Below are 17,319 nucleotides of genomic sequence, written 5' to 3'. Positions count from 1 at the left end.
AACTTGATAACAACTTTCAGGACTGAAAAAGGGGAATCTGGAGGCTGTGGAGACATTTAAGAGGCTTGCTAAAAGATGCAATCCAAGTCATATTAGGCTTCCACTCTGTAGCCTCTAGCCTCATTTGGCACTTTCCCCACCACACATCCTTTTTCTAAACCATCTTAAAGGGCAAACATGTGGTGCCCTTTCAAACGCCCATGCCTTTTTACATCTCATTTATTATCTATGCCTGGAAGGCCCACTCCACAGTTATCCTTTCTTTTGTAAATCTTAACCTATTCCAAGCTTGGTTAGTTACTTCTTCATCTCTGCAAATGGTACTTTTCCCATACCCCAGTAAGTGTAGTTGTATTTTAATTAAATGTTTAAAATCATTCTTTTTTTTTTTTTTTTTTGCGGTACGCGGGCCTCTCACTGCTGTGGCCTCTCCCGTTGCGGAGCACAAGCTCCGGACGCGCAGGCTCAGCGGCCATGGCTCATGGGCCGAGCCGCTCCGCGGCATGAGGGATCTTCCCAGACCGGGGCACGAACCCATGTCCCCTGCATCAGCAGGCGGACTCTCAACCACTGCGCCACCAGGGAAGCCCCATCACATTTTAACAGGAAGAAATTAAGAAGGAGCAATCTCAGAACAAAAGGCCATTATCTATATTTAATTCATTTGACTTTATGAAGAATTCATTTCATTGGGATTGATTCTCTTACTTCTCTGCTGATAAAACTTAGGCTAGACTTGAACCAGTTCATGGAACTAGAGCATTAGGGATTGTAGTGTGTTGAATAGTGGTTCTAAAAAAGATATGTTCAAGTCCTGGCCCATGGTACCTGTGACTGTGGCCTTATTTGGAAAAAGAGTCTTTGCAGATATAATTACATTAAGGGGCTCGAAATGAGGCCATCCTAGACCCAACAATGGGAGTCCTTATAAGAAAAAGGCAGAAGGAGATCTGAGACACAGAGACACGGATGGGAAGGCCATATGAAGGCAGAATCAGAGACTGGAGTTATGCACAGCCATAAGAAACACAAAGGACTGCCAGCAGCTACCAGAAGCTGGGAGGCAGGCATGCCACGGATTCTCCCTTAGAGTCTCTGGAAGGAACAAATCCTGCTGACACATTGATTTCAGATTCCTGGCTCCCAAAACTGTGAGAGAATAAATCCCTGTTATCTTGAACCCCCCAGTTAGTGGTAATTTGTTACGGTAGCTCTAGGAAACTAACACAGGGAATTATTCAAATTGGAGAGTGACAAAAAAATGGCATTATGAAAATGTAAGAAAGGGGAAGAATCTGCAGCCTGAGAAATGACATTGTATTTGGTATTTTATTCTAGAAGAGTAGCAAAGTGATAGCACTCCTGGGTTTCCCTGGTGGTGCAGTGGTTGGGAGTCCGCCTGCCGATGCAGGGGACACGGGTTCGTGCCCCGGTCCGGGAGGATCCCACATGCCGCCGAGCGGCTGGGCCCATGAGTCATGGCCGCTGAGCCTGCGAGTCTGGAGCCTGTGCTCTGCAACGGGAGAGGCCACAACAGTGAGAGGCCCGCGTACCGCAAAAAAAAAAAAAAAAAAAAAAAAGGGATAGCACTCCTAACTCGTTTAGTTGAAAGCTGATAATTATATGCAGCTATAAAAGCTGTATGCTAATCAGACTTGTTTGACCAAATTTATATCTGATCCAGAAACCACAATGATAAAATTTTTCGTTACTTGCTTTTAAAATCTCACTGACATAGAATGGCCATCATCAAAAAATCTACAAACAATAAATGCTGGAGAGGGTGTGGAGAAAAGGGAACACTCTTGCACTGTTGGTGGGAATGTAAATTAATACAACCACTATGGAGAACAGTATGAAGGTTCCTTAAAAAACTAAAAATAGAACTACCGTATGACCCAGCAATCCCCACTACTGGGCATATACCCTGAGAAAGCCATAATTCCAAAAGAGATACGTATTACAATGTTCATTGCAGCACTATTTACAATAGCCAGGACATGGAAGCAGCATAAGTGTCCATCGACAGATGAATGGATAAAGAAGATATGGCACATATATACAATGGAATATTACTCAGCTATAAAAAGAAACAAAACTGAGTTATTTGTAGTGAGGTGGATGGACCTAGAGTCTGTCATACAGAGTGAAGTAAGTCAGAAAGAGAAAAACAAATACTGTATGCTAACACATATATATGGAATCTAAAAAAAAAAGCGTTCTGAAGAACCTAGGGGCAGGACAGGAATAAAGACGCAGACATAGAGAATGCACTTGAGGACACGGAAGGGGAAGGGTAACCTGGGACAAAGTGAGAGAGTGGCATGGACATATATACACTACCAAATGTAAAATAGATAGCTAGTGGGAAGCAGCTGCATTGCACAGGGAGATCATCTCTGTGTTCTGTGACCACCTAGAGGGGTGAGATAGGGAGGGTGGGAGAGAGATGCAAGAGAGAGGAGATATGGGGATATATGTATATGTATAGCTGATTCACTTTGTTATACAGCAGAAACTAACACAACGTTGTAAAGCAATTATACTTAAATAAAGATGTTAAAAAAAAACTCACTGACATAAAATAATGATGATATAGAAAGTAACTGTACATTTTTTCCTAAACCTATATTGCCTATAGCTTACAGTGCTATCTTTATTTGAATAGATATATAATATAATTTCATTATTGACCTATGAGTGAAAGCAAAATTCAGGGCTACTGATGTAGTAGACTACTCTTTTGGCCATTGCTAAATCATGAACTGAGCTATATCATGGTTCATAATCATATGCACATTCTTTGTTGTAGACAAAAGAAATTAAAACTCATTTTAAAGTTTACTTTAATAATATGCAGACAAATGAGTAATGAATATATTTGACTCTGGGTTTCTGCAAAATAAGTCCAATATTTGGTTCTAACAGTTTCCCATCAAACAAAGTAAAAAAAAGTTGAGTTGTTCTGCAATCCGACACTTAGGCTTATGTTTTAAAATTTTTTTTATGCTTCTCATGTATCTGATTCATTATATTGTGCAACAAAAGCATCTCTCTTTCACTTAGCATACTGTTGAATCTGCAGAGATCTTGCTACTTTAAATGTATATGCACTTTTCTTCCAGCATAAAAATCAGCTGTTAAGTTGGACTGATGGAGCAGCAATTTCTGGCTTTTACAGAGATTAACAATGCTTATTTCCTCCTACAGAGACCATCTAACTGACATGCTGTACGTTGGTGACCAAATAAGAGATTGACAAATGTAAGGAATTTTCATGTCCTGTCAGACATCCACTGGCTTTTTCCAAATACAGTAAATGATCTCTGGCTTTTTAAGCATCTGTTGAAGAATGCTACCATCCATTAATTACTAAAGGCACTAGGGAAAGTCCTTAACCAAGACGTGGATGAATAGTTATTTAGGAAACCAAAGGCTAGAAAGAGAGTTATTTAGCATTAATGAGGTTATAGAGTAATTTGATTCATTACGTCTACAGGCTGAAATTGAATGGAACAAAGTTCTTACCAGGTCTGATTTCCTGAGTGGGAAATGGTAGAGATACTGTGTATATGACTACCTTCCCTACACCTCCATTTGAGTGCTTTTTTTTCAATGTTTTTTATCAATAAATATTATCCTCTTCCTATTTTGTTTTCTTAAGGTAGCAAAGCACACCAACAGACATGCCAAAAGAAATCATTTATGGTATGTGTAATGAAATCAGAAAACTATAATTGCACATCTGAATAATTCCCTTAATGCAATCTTACTTAAAAAAAAATACTAACGTTACCTTAAAATCTTTTCAATGAAAAAGTGCAAAAAAAACCCCATCAAGTTAGGTTGCTGTTTATTTTACATGGCCAATACCATTAAAATAAAATGCCAGAATTCAATTTATGTATATTTTTTCAGTTAAATTATTTATAATAGGAATTTCTCTCACCTTTCTGAAGTGAAATGAATAAAGATTTAATTAGATGACTAGACTGGTATAAAACCTCAGAGGAAATGCAAATGGTAATTGAAATATAGAAATGACATTTGTTTTGGTGATATAACAAATCAATCAGCATAAATTGTCAAGCTTACAAAAATATCACGAAAATATATTCTGCATTGTCCATTAAAAGGTATGCTTTTTATATTTAAAGCACATATTTCACAAGAGAATGAGAGAAGTAGGAACTGTGGGTTCAAGTTGATCTGAATGCCATGAACCTTATAGCACTATCATGTCCCTACCTCTCAGGAGAGACCCCCTAATGAAGACAGAAGATGTGGCCTTTCTCCTGGCTTTTCTACCTGACAATTCTACCTGACTTTAACTAAGCTGTGTGACCTTTCTGAGCATCAGTCCCCTCATCTGTATTAAATGGGGTTTAAACAGTAGACATATAAAGTGCCAATCATGCCCCTGCCACAAGGATTTTATAAGAATCAAATGAAGTAATGGGTTGAAAATGCTTGGTAAGTTATAAAACACTACAGAGCTGGCATGCCTTAGTAGCTACCCATGAGTCCCTGGCTGCCAGACTAGAGTCTCATAGAATCAAGTACAAAATCTACCCAAGCAGTCTTTCCTTGACTGTCCTTATTCACTGGATTTCTGGGAAGTATGAAGCCTACTGATATTTGAGTGCCAACAATCTAGTCTTTATATAGCCTAATTATATAGTTCTCCATGATAATTCAGAGTAACAAGTTTTGCTATTCACATTTTACAAAGGAAGAAAGAGACTCATATTGGCTAACTTGCCTAATTTCATTTAGTAATAACAGCAGAGATGAAACGCAAACCCAGCTACGTCTTGTGGCAATGCCCAAACTTTTTTCCGCCTAAATCAGTAGCCCATCCAAATTTCTCCTTCTGGCTAAAGTGCAATTGGAGTGGAAGATTCAGAAGTGAAATATAAGCACAACCACAATCCTCTTCTGTGTTCAAAGTTTGCCACTTAGTTTCCAGATTGTCAGTCTCCAACCATTTCTGAGGCCCCCAGAGAATTCAGGTGTCACTGCCACCATCCAAATGAATTCCAGGGCACTGCTGGGCCACGTGTACATTTCCACCTGTCCTTTTCAACTCTTGATGAAGACACAAAACAAACCTGCCTCATGAGCCCAAATTATCTAAATCTTCATGGGCCCTGAGAATCTAGCTGAGCGATATCAGACTACACTAGTGTCATAACAATTTGGTAAGAGCATTGAAGATGGGCAAACAATTGTTGAATATCATGGCAGAAAGTGTGCAGTGACTTTAGGAACCAGAGCTGGCTCTAACCCATGTGATTCCCATTACTAGCTCTGTGACCTTAGGCAGTTACCAGACCTCTGTGAGCCTTATTTTTCTCCTATAAAGATTAAAATAGCACCTCAAAGTGTTAGGAGAGCAGTGAGGTCACATCCAGGAAGCACCTAACACAAAGAAGGCACTCAACGAATGAGAATTTGGTGGGATGAAAAAGTCAAAAGACATAAAAACTCTTGCTCCCTGAGATGTCTCCAAAGCTTTCAGAGATTCAGGACTATTGCCGCTGTGAATGAATAGCACAGGAGAATATGTATGAAGAAAGAAAAAAATAACTTGCTTCTTCTGCCAGGGGTAGGATGAAGACAAGTTATCTGAGAGGAGAAAAAGTATAGCTACATGATTTCAATCACAATTGAAACTTTATCTTACAGTGTCTATTTTTCTTTTCTACAAGAAAATGCCAGTACATTCAGCATTGGTAAACACATGTCATTGACTTGTTTGTTTGTTTTTATTGCTTTATATTGTAGTCATGGGATAATTTTGTTTAAAATGTTTTGTTAAAACCCAGTTCAATGTAAAACATTGAACTCTTTATCACAAAGTCACCGAAACCAAAACCTTTGTTATTAAGTAAGGCAGCACTTTAAAACATCGAAAACATCTAGAAAACCAAATTCATGACCTCAGAAAAAACAGTAATTGTTTTGAAAATTAAAATCCTTTTCCCCATTCCAGCCAGTAACTTACTCTTCCGGCGTAAATGTGGTGTACAACGTAAGTAACCCAAAGGAGGAATCACGCATCATTTTGCCTTAGTGCCAGCAAAATATCTCCAGTTGACAGTTATTAATTTCTAGTCAAATTATCCTGGAATAGGGTCAAAGAGAACTAATGGTTTTACTTTACACTGCAGGAAGTGTTGTGTTTCAGCATTCAGAAGGCAGTGCTCTCTAAAGAGAGCTACAGCAGAGATCAGGAGACCAGCATGCCCTCTCCAAAAAATCTGAGATTATTAAGTGCATTAACCCTTCATGATTCCTCAGGCACTTTCCCACAAACTGTATTAAAATTATCAAGGTTGTTCATTTATTCTCCATCTGCATTGACTGCAGTGTATAAAGTTTTAAATTATTTAAAAATATAAACGTCTGGTTATAGATATGAGTGATCAAGGATTATAAAAGCTGTTATTGTTTTCATTCACTTTTCAATTTGCCCTTGATTTTGCAATTTTAGCATAGTAAATATGCATATAGAAGTAAGGAAGATCTAAACAGTATTAGTTATATAAAGTTTTTTCTTTTCTGCATCAGTTCCTAGTTAGGTGATCCATATAATGTGGGTTATATCATGACAAAATCAATTGTTTTCTTCAACTTATATGTAATTCTTTCCACTGGCTCTCAGGAATTTCAATAAATTCAGTTTTATGGTGACAGCCTCTGGTCTTCTCAGTTCACCACTCCTGGTGTGGAACTTCTACTATATGAGATTGCTGGGGAGGGGGTGATTAAGGCCCCGGTATTCAAGGCCTGTCACACCTGGGACAGATTTTCTACCCTATGAATGGGGGCTGGATGGGGTAAGGGCAACCTGGTCCTCTCAGCAGTTGCCTGTCTGGAATAGAGCTGGGGCTGGTGGGGAAGGAGAGGTGAGAAATGCTGGCAGCCTGCCCCTCCGGGGAAAAAACTGTACCCTCAGACTGGGAGCTGGGGAGAAAAGGAGCTCCCATCTCCTTGACCACACCTGCCCAGATTAGAGCACACCAAGTGGAGTTCCATAACACAAGGGTGGTGATGGAGCAGACTGTGGTTGAAATACCACAGACTGTAGCTGTTCTTACCAAGATTTAGATGATTTTCTTAAATGCATGCTTCTTCATTCGCTCTATACCCTCAGGATAATCCACAGAGACTTTAAATGACTGTTTTTTATAATTTTCACCAGTTAACTGTTGTCTCGGGTCCACTGATTTACTTACCCTGCTATTCCCATTATGATGGTTTTTTTAAGTGTTACTGAAATTTCTATCAGTGTAAACGTTTAGGGCAAAAAGCATTATGAGCTCAGAAACATCCCCTTAGAAGATTTCAAAATTCTTGGTTTATAAGGAAGGAGTTGAAGAGAAGAAAAAAAAAAAAGAGCCTAGAGGCAAAGGCCTAAGGATGCTGATGCCTTCAGGCAGGTACCAAAAGAACAAGTCTTGAAGAATAACAATGAGAGTTTCCGATTGTGTTGATAATATCTTCAGGACAGTTATGATCGGAAGTTGTCCAGGGGTTGGGTTGCTCTCAGACCTGTTTCTGAGATGGACCTTCAACATTCACGGGGTAGTGAATAGCAGCCAACAAGATTCCGTTTGCTTTCTTTCTTTTTTCAAACAGAAACCAAATTAAAACAAAATCCAAGACAACTCAGTTTAGTGACATATAACCTATAGACCTTGGTGCCTATCCTCTGCTTAGACCCTGGGGAAAGGCTAAGTTTTTAGAGAGAAGAAGAGTTGGGAGGTGAGGAGGGTGAAATGGAGAATAAGAGAGGAGGGTTCTGGACTGGCAGGCAAAGCTGTCTCTGGAAGAAGTAAGGAGAGGGAGGGTTCCTGTTTCCATAGTATTCCTTTAAGTGGGAGGGGACAAATGTGCTGGCAGGGAGGTGGCACCAATGCATCAGTATCAATTATCTGGTCAGTCAGCTTCTAACTTTTCAGTTTCATTAATTTGGGAATAAAGCAGCACTCCCTTTGAAATTTTTTGCTCTACTTATATTATAGTGGGATTTAGGTATTGTATTAGTTTTCTAGGAGTGCCATAACAAAATACCAGACTGGATGGCTTAAACAAGAGAAATGTATTTTCTCGCAGCTCTGGAAGCTTGAAGTCCAAGATCAAGGTATTGGCAAGTTTAGTTTCACCTGAGGCCTCTTTCCTTGGCTTGTCGATGGCCACCTTCCTATTGTGCCCTCACTTGGCCTTTCCTTTGTGTGCAAGAAAACCTGATGTCTCTTCCTCTTCTTATAAGGACACTGCTCATATCGGATCAGGGCCCTACCCTTATGACCTCATTTAACCTGAACTGCCTTTTTAAAGGCCTTATCTCAAAATACAGTCACTTTGCGGGTTAGGGCTTCAACATATTAATTTGGGGGGACACAATTCAGTTCATAATAGGTATTATGTATACAAATGTCAGGAAAAATTGTGAATGACTTCAAAATAATTTTTAAAAAAAGAAAGAAATTGGTGTTGGGCCTAGCTCAATTATTAGGGCTATCTCCGCTTTTGGTTATCTTTGACTATAGCCTGTTTAGAAAACTGATCATAATGAAAATGTGTCTTACCCATAGTCAATGTGAATGAATCCTCTTCACACAAAGGCAAAGAGATTTTGTCCAATAGAGAATGTAAATCTCTGTAAGTTAAACTCTTTTTTTAAACAGTTGTAACATCTTACTGGTTCCCTCATTAATGTTAATGAGTTAAATAAAATCTCTGACACATGTTCATTTTATATTTGTATGAAAATCATGATTTTACCTTTTTAAAAACATGATCCTCCAAAATATTGAGGATTATTTGGGCAATATTATTGCTGCTGCCCTGATTTTTCTGTACTTCATTGGTTTTCCTCCCTTTCCTAACTTTTTTTTCCTTTTCACCAAACTTAATCTCCAGGGTTAGAAATGGAAAATAGGAGGCACATCTAACACTGATGATGAACACGGAAATGATGGAGGCCCCCATCAGAATTCTGTCATGTTTCAGTTAGGAGCCATGTTACTGAGAAGAACGTTACTGAAGCTTTTAATGTCTTAGATTAATGGTACATACACACATCCATAAAATAGGTATGCTACTCTATGCGAAAAAATATATATATGTAATTTAAATTTATCTTCTAGAACTTAGAATCTTTGTGGTTCTAGATATTCCAAAGTTCATATCTAAATATTAAGATCAAGATTTTAAGTAGTTAAAATATTGTAATTAGCTGGGAAAAGTCCAGAAGCTAATTCCTTTGTGGTTATTATAAATTTCTTAGCCAGTCTTAAATGATGTCATATTATTTTTATTCTTAAACCACAAAAATGTCTATGCCTTGGTCTTGGAACACTTTTCCTTGATTTCCTTAACCAACAATTCAGTGATCATAAGCATTCAAGCAACATGAAGGGTTTAATCAACACTTGCATAAATGCATCAGAAAGCACTGGATAAGCAGAGAGAACTTTAAGCAAACGTGTACTTTCTTATAAGCCACAATTTGTTGGAAAGTAGGTTAGTTCCAGAATACAGTGTAAAGGAGTTTTAACCTTAGGTGACACACTTGCCAACATCTCTGACCGAGGTGAACCTGTACTCAATATATCTTAACATAACAAATATGTTTGCCACCATCTTAATGTAGCAGGAATCTTTACAAAGGGAAATCAGAGAGACAAAGTGAATAACCTCATACATGAGATTATCCAAAGTCATCTTTACTCTTTTCCAATAGTAAAAACAAATTAATTTGCTTTCTTGCCTTGGCATTTATGACTCCTAATTTAATCACACAAATTTAGATTTCCTGTGAGAGAATTTGAAACCACATTGTGAACATGACTTTCACATAAGGCTTGTTCCTTTTTCCTGAATTAGAAAGTAAAATTTTGAAAATCCAGTGCTTGTATTAGACCATAGACAAAATCAGTATAGCTCTGCCATCTCCCGTTAAGTTGATTCAGGACTCTAGGGAACCATGTCACCATCTGGACTGAAGTGCATGTGGTCAGAAGAAGGCCTGGGAGGATGTTGTCAAAAAGACCCCAGCTGGCTGAGCAGCCACCTGTTACCAAGATGAGCAAGGGCACAATGTATCATATTCATCATAATCCATCTGTTTCTAGTCTCCAAATATCCGACCCTGTCATGGCAGGTTACCACTGACAACAGGAGACGACTGACTCAGAGAGGCCAAGACTGTAAGTCCAGCTAAGCAGAAGATGTCTAGAAGTTACCCATGATGAGAAATAGACAAGGAGGCTGATTTAGAAAGGTCAAGGGAGACAGAGGTAGCAGGCTTGGAGAAGCAGAAAGGCAGGAGCCCAGGAGCTCAGATAATTCAGAGAAGCCATAAGAGCAGCCCTGGTGAGCTGGGTTGGGGATTTACATCTTGGGCAGAATGGGTTGTTTTAATGGCCTGCTGAACACAAGTATTTCTGAGAGACATGGACTGTGGCCTCAAAACAGATACGTATAGATTAATTTAACTCCTGATTAAGACGAAGATATAGAATCTAGAATTCATTTACAGCCTCAATGGCAAATAATAATAATACTTAATAATGGTCAACACATAACAAGTACTTTGCGTATATTAACTAATTCAATCCTCAACATGACCCTGTGAGGTAGATACTATGATTATTCTCAGTTTGAAGATGAGAAAAATCAGGTGCAGAGGATTTTGGTGACTTGCCCCAAGTCACGTAAGTGGTAGAGCTGCACGTGAAACCCAGCCTCTGTTCTCCTCACCACTGCTGTGCGCCCCTTTCATCTCCTTTCACCTTCCAAGAAACTGCAATGGCTGAGCTCTTCTCTTCTTATTTTCTTATTTTATAGCCCCCTTTCCCTATTTAACCTCTTTCACTCTGATTTCCCCTTTCTCTAATATCATGAATATAAGGTTGGATGTGCATGGCAGAACCCGAGCAAATGACTGCAATTATACAGAGCATGCCCTCTTTCTTCTCCTCCCAACCCACTTGCTTAAGTTGAAATGAGGAAAGACTCTTGTTTTTTGGCTGGAGAGGTTTGGCCTTTGAGTGCCAGAACTGCGTGAAGGACATGAGGAGTGTGTGTGTGTGTGTGTGTGTGTGTGTGTGTGTAAAGGGCAGGGGTAGGATTTAGAAGGTGGAGACTGGAGAATAGCTGAAGGTTGAAGGTGGAGCTGGAGGGGGCTGTGTTGAGGAAGAACTCCTTGAGACTGTGATTTATACAGGCTGAGTGGAGCCCAAGTGATAAAACATGGAACAGTTGGGGAAAGGGCAACAGAAGGGACTGAGACATTCAGCACAGCACCAGCAAGTGACAGTGGTGAGATGCTTCCCTGGGTGACTCACAGGCAGCAGACAGCAAAGAGACACAAGCAGATTAATGATCTTGCTCTTCAGATCTCCTGAGAACTTTCCCAGAGATGCCTAGAAATCAACAGGGGAGATTTTCAATGGGAGCAGGAAAAAGCTGTGACCCACAGTTGTGCAGGTGAGCACCACCAAGCAGCAAGGTGCAGATATTTATGTTAATGTGACCTCACTGCTTGTGGAGAATGGAAGGCCTGGGGTGACATCCTAGCTGGCTGGATACTCAGGAACAGAGAAGAGCAAGAGTGATGCGATATACACCAGCCCCTTCAATCATGTTGCACACAGCTACCAACCTATTCTACTAATAAAGGGGAACACAAACATTGTGCTGGAATAGATTAAAATCTATCAAGGCCTTTTCTGTTGGGGTTTTATTTTTGTAATCACTTTTATAAATATTGAATTTTAACCATATGTTAAAGTGGTTCTCCTTTTTGTTATGGAATTTTGTCTCACAGTATACAAAACTTTGTGCATTTCTGCCACTAATACCAACACTTGGTACTTGAGCTTGTCCCTCTAGATGTGGTTCCATTCAAGCCCTAAGAAATTTAACTATGACCTTTTAACTATCTCACTGCACTTGTGTTTTGTTTTCCTAAAGTCAGATTCCACGGACCAGGTGACATAAGGGGTAAAAAACAGAATAAGCACTTTTGATCTAAGCTAATATGACTGGACCATATGTAATAGCCGTGCTGTCCTTCTATTTTCTATTTTGTACATATCTTTTTCAGTCATCAGCTGTAGCAGGCAATCTTAGGGGGGAAACAGCCTTTAAAAAATTCTCAAAAGGATGAAGTATGAGCAGATGTCCAAGAGGAAGATAAAATAACATTGCAAGTGATATGTAAAGATTTATTGACACACTTTAGCAAGGTGTAATAGAAAATGTTGAGGACCTTAGAGCACAACACTAAAAGAGAAAAGGTAAAAAGTCTTATTTTCACCCCACTGTGTTCAATAAATCATGTAGTTCCAGTTGCTTTCAAGAAGGTTATTCACTTACTATGAGTTGCCATTAGATAGTAGGTCCAAGTTTTCATATGCAAAATACTTTCTCCCATTGTTATATATAGATATACACATTACATATAAGGAAGCATTTAGGCATTAATTTATAGCATATAATATTATCTTAAAGCTATTACTTTATTATTATGATATAATTATGTTTATTTCTTTTTAAAATCTTTATTTTGGAATAGTAATAGAATAGCTCCACCAACAAGTCAATCAAATTCCATGGGAAAAGGAATAATATTGAAACATAGTCCATGTTCCTCTACTTTAAAAAATAAAGGATATGGCTGGTGTTAAAAAGATAAACGCTTTCTACATATGCTAGCAGAGGTATAATTAATAAGATGTATAATATTATTTACTTGCCAATAGGAATTAAGTTAGTAAGTATGCATTGAGCATCTACAACAAGGCACTATGAGGTTAATGTTAGCAGGCAGTGCTTACTCTATGGTTAGGGAAGCAAGAAACATGTAAACAACTAACTAAAGTGCAAGATAGAATTAAACAATAATCAGTGCTTTGGCACCATGAGATATCACCTCACACCCATTAGGATGAACACTATTTCAAAAAAAAACAGAAAATAATAAACGTTGGTGAGGATGTGGAGAAATTAGACCTTATAAAAACCCTTATACACTTGGTAGGATTGTAAAATGATACAACCACTATGGAAAAAAACAGCATGGAGGCTCCTCAAAAATTAAAAATAGAACAAGCATATGATCCAGCAATCCCACTCTGGGTATTTATCCAAAAGAAGATAAAACAGAATCTCAAAGGGATATTGGCACACCCGTGTTCACTGCAGCATTATTCACAATAGCCAAGATGTGGAAGCAACCTAAATGTCCACCAAAGAATGAATGGATAAAGAAAATGTGATCCACAATGTATATTACTCACCCTTATAAAAGAAGGAAATCCTGTCATATGCTACAAGATGAATGAACTTTGAGGACAACAAGCTAAGTGAAATAAGCCAATCACATAAAGAAAAACACTCCGTGATTCTACTTGTATGAAGTATCTAAAGTAATCAAACTCATAGAAACAGGAATGGTGGTTGCCAGGGATTGCGGGGAGGGGGAAATGGGGAGATGTTGTTCAGTGGGTATAGAAATTCAATCATGCAAGATAAAAAATTCTAGAGATCTTTGTACAACAATGTGCATATGCTTTACTGTAATGTACAGTTAAAATTAAGAAAGTAACTTTATGTTATTGTTTTTTACTGCAGTTAAAAAGAGTCCTAAAAAAAAAAAAGAATCAGTGCTTTAGTAGCATAAAGTAAGGAGTAATTTCACAGATTCAGAGTGGAGATAGCATTTGACATGAGTTTTGAAGAATAAGTAAAATTTTGGTGTACAAGAAGGAATGGAAATGCATTAATAAAGACCCAGATGAGTGAAAGTTATTGGAAAAGACAATCAGCATCACTGATCATCAGGGAAATGCCAGTCAAAATCAATAATGAGATATCATCACCTCACACCTGTTAGTATGGTTATTTTCAGAAAAACAAGAGATAACAAATGTTGGCAAGGATGTGAAGAAAAGGAAATCCTTATAAACACTGTGGGTGGAAATGTTATTTGGTATAGCCATTATGGAAAACAGTAAGGTGCTTCCTCAAAAAATTAAAAATTCAACTACAATATTATCTAGCAAACCCACTCCTGGGTATATATCTGGAAAGACTTGAAATCAGCAACTCAAAGAGATATCTGCACCACCCTCATGTTCATTTCAGTGTTATTCACAATAGCCAAGATATAGAAACAATCTAAGTGTCCTTCAAAGGATGAATGGATAAAGAAAATGAAGCATATATCTATTATATATATAATAATATTCCATTGTGTATATAAACATATGTATTTATATACATACATACATCCATAAAAGAAAAGGAAGTCCTGCCATTTGCAACAACATAGATGAACCTGAAGAGCATTTTGCTAAGTGAAATAAGCCAAATAAAGAAAGACAAATTTACTGTATGGTATCAATTCTGTGTAGAATCTAAAATAAATAAATAAATAAGGCCAATTTCAGAGAAACAGAGAATAGAATTGTGATTGCCGGTAGCTAGGGGGAGGAGAAAGTGGGGTGATAGAGATCAAAGGGTACAAATGTTCAGTTTTAAGAAGAATAGGTTCTGAGGATCTAATGTACAGCATGATGACTATAGTTAACAACACAGTTTTATATACTTGAAAATTTCTGAGAGTAGATCTTAAGCATTCTCACTACACACACAAAAAAGAGTTAACTATGTAAGATTAGTGTGTTAATTATCTTGATCTTGGTAATGTTTCCACAATGGATATATATGTATATCAAATAACCACATTGTACACTTTAAACATATACAATTATATTTGTCAAAATTGTTTAATAAAATAAATATATGTATATATATATATATATATATATATATATATTTTTTTTTTTTTTTTTTTTTTTTTTTTGTGGTACGTGGGCCTCTCCCGTTGCGGAGCTCAGGCTCCAGTCGTGCAGGCTCAGAGGCCATGGCTCACGGGCCCAGCCGCTCCGCGGCATGTGGGATATTCCCAGACTGGGGCACGAACCCGTGTCCCCTGCACTGGCAGGCGGACTCTCAACAACTGCGCCACCAGGGTAGCCCAATAAAATATATTTTTAAAAATCAATTTAAAAATTTAAAATCATACTAAACCAGTTTAGGATCTGACATGCAAGCAAGGAGAAAAGAATGCATCTGGCCTGTGTGTTGTGGAGATTACTGAGATATTCTTGTAAACCGAGGGCACTCCAAGCATTGTAAGCTCAGTTCAAGGGTAGTTTGGAAAAAATGCTCCCACCAGGGAGATAGTGATGGAAACTGACTCTTACTGAGCTCTAAGCAGGTGAACAACCAAAAAAGTTCTTCTGAGAAATCAGAACAACAGGCTTGTGTAGTATGTGGTATCCAGAAGACCAAAGCCAAGAAATTAACATAAAATGAGCTTCAGACTTTTGATATTTCTGGGGCTCCTCACAGAATCACGTGCTTTACAGGTACTCTCCCGCAATCTGCACCATGGAGTCTTTCTCTCTTGCTTTAAGCAAACAACAAATATTTATAAAAATTTACCATGCACTAGGCCACAAGGCAAATATCAACACAAAATAATGATTGGATATCTTTATCCGGACCACCTTCTCTAACTAAAATGCAATAAAATTAGAAATGAATAACAAAATTTAATTCCAAAAGACTCGTATACTTGAAATATTTGAAATAAACTTCTATACAATTCATGGATCAAAAATAATTCATAAAGGATCCTAGAAAATATTTAGAAGCGAAAATAATGAATCATTACTTAACATTTATGAATTTAGCTATAGTAATATTTATAGGAAAAATTAGAGTCTTAAATATGTATTAAAAAAGGAGAAAGTTTTAAATTAAATTAGCAGAAGTAGTAAATTAAAAGTTCTATTTTGGACTTGTTAAGTTTGAGGTAAGTATGCAATGTCTAGGTAGAGATGCCAAATAGCAAATTAAGTATAGAAGTCTAGAGCTTAAGGAAGTGTTCAAGTCTCAGGAGATAAACGTGGCAATCTTCTTTATAGAGGTGCTATTTGAAGTCAAGGCAGTGGGTGAGGTTACCCAGAGGAAGAGTCTATATAAAAAAGGAAGGCAAGGACAGAGCCTTGGAGTGCTTCAATGTTTAGAAGAAAAGAAGATGAGAAGCCATTAAAGGAGACTGAAAAGAAGCAGGCAATGAAGGAGAAAGAAAACCAGGGAAGTGCACTGAAAAGGAAGGCAAGAAAAGAAGTGTTTCAAGAACGAGGAATTAATCAACTGACTCAACTGCTCCTAAGAGAGAACATGAGACCGATGGAGAGAATTAACCACTGAATTTGGTAAGATGGAAGTTGTTGATTCAGAGGACTGCGGGGAGGGGAAAGCTTGAATTCACCACTCAGGTAAGGAGGTTACCTTTGCTTAAGAGTAAGGCTCTAGGTCCACCTGATTGGAGAAAGACGAGGACAGGTAAAGATATAGGTAAAGTCATAATTTAAAAAGAGTTAAATAGAAGATATAAATTGAAGCTAAGTTAAAGGGGGTAGATTGTGAGAGATATTTAGAAGGGAAGTGGTATATTCAGAACTGCATGTTATGTTGGCTCTGCCTGAAACAGGGCTGGAGACAGAGCAGTAGTCCAACCAAGAGATGGCAAATAGTCCGGGTTCCAACAGGAAGTGGATGTCATGCTCACATTAAGACAATTCTAGGGGGGTTTATTCAAAAAGAAATTCATTTTTACCCTCTGAGTGGGAATAGCAGAAATCTGAAACTAGAAGCAGTGAAGCTAAAATGAACTTCCCCATTAGACTGAAAAGAAGATGGGATGGATGGAGTACCAAAATCCCAAAAGAGAGCTGGGGAAAACAGATTGCCTTGGAAGATCCACTTCCCGCAGGAGAGACAGAGACATATTACTTGACTTCTTAAACCACATCAATTATGCTTACAAAAACAAAAACTAATTAAAAGAAGTTTTGTTGACAGCTTACACGTGCTAGGGACTGTACTAAGTTTACATCATTTAAATGTCACAACTCTCAGGATGTAGATACTCCCTGAAGCAACCAAGGGAATAAATACCATGACCCCACTCTTCTTCCCTCAGAACCTCTGTCAACGTTCCCACCGGCCATAACCAACAGTCAGAGGACAAGGCAAAACACCGATAGAAAAAGGAGAGTCATGGAACCTGGGCACATCTAAGACCTAGGTCCACCACAGAGATGGATGCAAATTACATTCCAAATCTGGTTCAGCAACCATCATAATTAATTGGCTTCCCATATAGGTTGCTTGCAGAAAGAGGCAGCACTGTTGAGGCCAATGCAAATATCTGCTCCACTTCGC

Source organism: Hyperoodon ampullatus (assembly GCF_949752795.1).
Source record: "Hyperoodon ampullatus genome assembly, chromosome: 11".
Taxonomy (NCBI): Eukaryota; Metazoa; Chordata; class Mammalia; order Artiodactyla; family Ziphiidae; genus Hyperoodon; species Hyperoodon ampullatus.
This window is presented reverse-complemented; position numbering follows the sequence as displayed.